This window comes from Belonocnema kinseyi, chromosome 1, assembly GCF_010883055.1.
Source record: "Belonocnema kinseyi isolate 2016_QV_RU_SX_M_011 chromosome 1, B_treatae_v1, whole genome shotgun sequence".
NCBI classification, from domain to species: Eukaryota; Metazoa; Arthropoda; class Insecta; order Hymenoptera; family Cynipidae; genus Belonocnema; species Belonocnema kinseyi.
In genome coordinates, this window is record NC_046657.1 from 116,327,187 (window position 1) to 116,332,252 (window position 5,066).

The window sequence follows — 5,066 nt, forward strand, 5'->3', positions numbered from 1 at the left end:
GTATAGAGCTCCAAGGAGATTATGTTGAAAAATAAAAAAAAATTTACCCAAAAAAAGTTGTTTTTATACTTCATTCTAAGGACTTATTGAACTACCCTCGTAGATATAGTAAGTCAAGAAGCAAACGATGCCGACTAACTCTCTAACGGCACTTGTCAAAAAAGTTGTATTGTACTATAGTCAGAACTCTAGCTTATTAAGTATAGTTTGGTCACGCATCTAGTTTGAACACACATACACACACACACAACATTCATTTTCATTTTGTTCAATTTCACCAATTTTCATCAATTATTAAAAAGGTTATTGTTGCATTCCTTTTGCACATTTCTTTAAATCCAACAAATTATCAGCAGTTTTTAAACATAAATAATTTTATCTCCTAATAAACTACTCATTTAAGCATGTGCTCTCAGTGAGTCTAACAATTTCTTTAATTTGCTATAATGTTTGTTATTAAGAATCATACCCTCAGGAATATCAGGCAACTCCGAAGTAGCCAACAATGATAAAGCGGTTTTATCTTTTATTTTACTTGCCATTAAAGTGATTATTTTTGTGGAAAACTTTGGCCATTGGATCCATAGCTTTCCTTCTCTTTCGAATTGACACACAAAATCACTGAAGATCTGTAGAAAAATAATTTTACCAGGCATAGAGTTTTATATTTCAATATAAAATAGCATCAGTTTTCTGATAATACCAATTCTAATCCACGTGGTTGCCTTAAAATAGGCCAATGTTTAAATATCGACTCGATGTTACCAGAAGCAGACTCTGACCACTGAGTCCCATGGTTCAAAATTGTTTGTAAGCCATTGTACTGCCTCATTCTTTGAACCTTCTTCGCCTAGAACTGTGATTACAAATTAGGAACATAAGTAATATTGCTATCTGCAGTTAAAAATAAATGTACTTTTTATATCCTTACGAAAGACATCAAATTCTTCTTTAGAGTCATTATCTTCATCTTTGATGTTTCTTCCTGCTCGCGTTATTAGTCCAATTTTTTTTTGGAGCTGTCATGCAGTTTCGGTATCTGTCTGGAAGCTTCCCTTTAGAAAGCACTTGCCCAGGTCTCTCTGTAGAAGCTATGTTGTACACCCGCCCATCCTCTTTTGGAAAAGCCTCTCAAAGCCAAAATGGCAAAGTGATAATTTTTTAATTGAGGCCTTTTAACAAAAATATAAGAAGATTGCAAGGTGCTCTTCAAAATTCCGAAAAAAATCCCGGCTCTTTCCTATTCAAGAATAATTTTTTCCTGGTTTACTTTTAAACGTATATAAAAATTATTCAGGTGGGTAAATTTTACATTCAAATAAATAATATAACACGTAAGCTTATAGTATTTGCCAAGTTTAAATTAGTTTTTTGTAAAGCGGTTTTTAAAGGTTACATTCTCTAAAATCACCCATGTGCTTCAATTTCTGACCTAAAGTGTACATTCTAAGCCTAAAATATGAAGAATTAATTTGTATATGTTCCCTTATATGTATGACTTTGCACCGAAAACGTCGAGCCTTTTCTTGTGGAGCGTCAAATTTGATTTTCGAAATATTTAGAGTATCCATAAATTATAACATTTTTATATCGATTAGCAACTAATTATATCAATGAAGTTTGCATAATTACTAAGTTAAATATCTAAAATATAACTTTTTGGTACGTAAATTAATTAAATCTAACTTTAATATTTAAAAAGAAAAACCATCAACACATCTGCTTCAAATGAATAAATATAAATTATATAAAAAATTTTATTTTTGAACAAAACATGAGCTTTAAGATATTAAAAGTAAAATTATCTTTGATTTTTTAAGGGGCTAGTTGGTAACATTGAGCACAATTCAAAACGTATCCCGGATTTTTTGGGGTACTCAAAATTCCTGGTTAATGCACAGTTTTCCCAATCAGTGCCTATCCTGGATTCAAGTTTAAAGTAGAAATGAAAAGAAAATTTTTGATTATTTTTTAATAATTATTCACTGCAAAATTATCTGTCATTTAAGTACATGTACCTATAGCACATTACAAAAAGAATATTTATATTTAATATATATTTTTATGTGTGAAGATAAGTGAGTAGAAATTCACAACTCAACTTTGTTGGAGGCACTACTGCTCGATATTGGCTGTTCCATGAGACCATGAATAATGAGTTCTACTAATTTTTTGCCCATCATAGTCTATTGCTCTATTTTTGTACTTAAATAGGAGTAGCTTATCCGAATTAATGTTGTTCAGAAAATTTTCTGGGTCCTAAAAAATATAAATGATTAATAAGCTGATGGAACACAAACTTAGAATCGAGTACTGAATAAGTTAAATAAAAGTTAAATAAATTATTGTTACACCAAAGTATTAAGATGTTTTCACTAAGAATATTTCTCATCATGAATTTCTATTTTATTACTTCCTTTTTTGATTGGCTCTTCAGATAGTAAACTTACGAGATTATGAAGATCAAAAAATTGGTCTCTACTACTCGATTCAGTTCAGAAATTATGGGTGCCTTTATTCCATTCGGACCCATTATTTGTTTGTTTCAAATGTTCAGAACTCTCTCCCTCCAAAAATTCCGTTATATAATTGCTAGACTGCTTTCTAGTTTGTGACGCTACCTCCTCTCTCAAAAAATCGTTATTTAGCAGAGACTGTGCTTCAGAACATTCCTTATTAAATCTTTCATCGAAACGGTTAAGTTCGGAGCCATCAATTAATTTTGAATTTGATTTTTTCAAAACTCTATCATCTTCATAATTTTCTCGTTTACGTTTTTGGCCGAAATTAGAGTCCGGTTGATAATTACGCTTTAATAATAGTACTTTGACTTACCTATTATATGTAATTACGTCAAAAACTACAATATTTTCAGGTTAACAGGATATCAGTCTTGAAATATTAAAAAATTTTACCATCTGATTTTCTCGGTAGTCATTTAAGTGCTTCTTAAATCGGGATTTTAATCAGATTGTGTATCCGTTGAAAAGATCGTCAATATCGTCTTTTGACATAGTTAATAAATTCAACTCATCAGTTTCATTAACTGACAGATAAGATATTGATCAATTCTAATTGTATTTTTTATTATTCTTATTAAAGATACGTTTATTGTATTTTTAAAAGCTAAAGGAAGTTTCTAATATAAAACTGAAGTTCTAAAATTTTTGAAGTGTCCTCCTCTAACCAGTGATGTGAAGTAATTAGCTTCTTTAAACTATTTACTGCATGGTAACGATTGTGGTAACGAAGTTACTTTTGTAGATAAGTAAGGAATTGATAACTAGTCAAATTTCGTTAATTAGAAATATATCAAAATCGTTACATTTTTAGTTACTTTCGAAATATAGTTAACTAAACTTTTTCATTGCAATCAATACATTGGGTTTGCCAGTACTTTTTTATTTACGCTATTCAAATTATAGCGGATAGTTTTCGAAAGATTTTTTAGTACGAGAAGAATTACATTGAACTCGAAAAGGAATAGATTTAATGACGAAGCTTTTCAAAAATTCTTGTTGTTCAGGATAACTTCAAGAAAGAAGAAACCAATTCATTTAATAGGATTCGAGCGAATTCAGAGAAATTTAAGAGAAACATGAAGAATTCGATGAAATGTATAAAAATTTAATTTAAATTTATTAAAACTTTCAATACGCCAAGCATACCACTGACTCCAGTAAAATTGGAGTGAATTTAGAAGAATTTAAGGAAATTCAGAAGAAAGTGATAAAACACCTAAGAGTTCAACGTGGGTTTAAAGCAATTAAGGGTAAATGTAGAAAAGCTGTAGTGTAAATAAATAAATTCAAGAGAATTTCAAAGAATTAAAGAAAAAATCAAAAATAATTTCGGAGAAATTATTTAGAATTCATACGAAATAAACATAAATTAAAAATAATTTAAATTAATAGAGACATTTTAAAATCCAAAAAATGCTATTGAATTCAGATTAATCAGAGTGTATAGAATTACTGAATAAGAATTTATAAAATGCCTACAAATTTAAAGGTCTATTGAATTCAGTTCATTTGAATGAAATTTCAAATAACTCAAGGTGAACCCAAAATAATCCGCAGGAGTTTCAAAAATATTTAATAAAATATGTAAATCCTGTAGTTCTCTGTTTAAGTTTATTAAAAGAAGTGACTATAGTGATATTTTCATTTAAAGAAGGAACAATAGCGACTAGCCGAAAAAAGTGACGAAAAAAGGTTTGAGAAAGAAAAGTGAATAAAAGCTATTTCAGTTACTGCGTGGCAACACTGTATGCATCAGATAGAAATAAGCTTTCGACATTTTCCATACATTATATTTATTGAATACAAAAGTAATTAAGAAAGAGTTACGTTTTGAAAATATAACCATAAATGGTAACTTTTTAAAAGGAACTTGCCCATCACTTTCATCGCCGCTATATATCCCATGACCGTTATAGGTTTTAGGTTAGACGATACACCGAGAATTTTAGATTTCAAAACAAAGCCTCAAATATTTTTAGTACGTTTCAGAACATAGTAAGAGAATAACTTACCTTCAAAATTTCCTATTACATCATTGGGTAGGTCCCAGGTTGCAAGCAATTTTTGAAAACGAATACTTCCATTCAACTTTTATTTCTCACACGAGCAAACACGTGGATACATGAAACGATTCAACTACCATTTTGAATGCCTAAAACTAAGTGGCGCTGCAAGGGCCAGAAACTGACGCGGACGCACGAAGAATTATTATTTGTTTGAATCAAATAAGTTCTTTATTCCAAGTATAAGACGTTTACACAAAATTATTCCTTGACTTAATGGAATCATTTATTTGAATCAAACAAATCGTATTAAACAACAAATTTCTTTTCTTCAATGAGTTTCAATATAATCCATAAATTGAAATTAAACAAATGTTTCATTAACTGAAATAAAGAAGGTGTATTGAATCAAAAAAATGTATTCAAAAAAATCTTTTTGCTTAAATTAAAAAGATCTTTTTTTCAGTGTTGGGGTATGTAGTTTTGATGTTTTTAGGTTTAAAATTGCGGGCTTGTGGGCTTGAATTTTTGGGATTGAGGT

At 29.6% G+C, this 5,066-nt stretch overlaps 1 long non-coding RNA gene across 1 annotated transcript; it reads right to left on the reverse strand.

The window, feature by feature from the left end:
- Positions 1 to 2,004: 2,004 nt before the first annotated feature.
- On the reverse strand, positions 2,005 to 4,644 carry LOC117173172. The gene is made up of 4 exons (XR_004467123.1): positions 4,535 to 4,644; positions 2,916 to 3,046; positions 2,451 to 2,835; positions 2,005 to 2,259 (listed from the first exon to the last, which is right to left on the reverse strand). It is a non-coding gene; the product is annotated as an uncharacterized LOC117173172 (long non-coding RNA).
- Between the last annotated feature and the right edge of the window lie 422 nt (positions 4,645 to 5,066).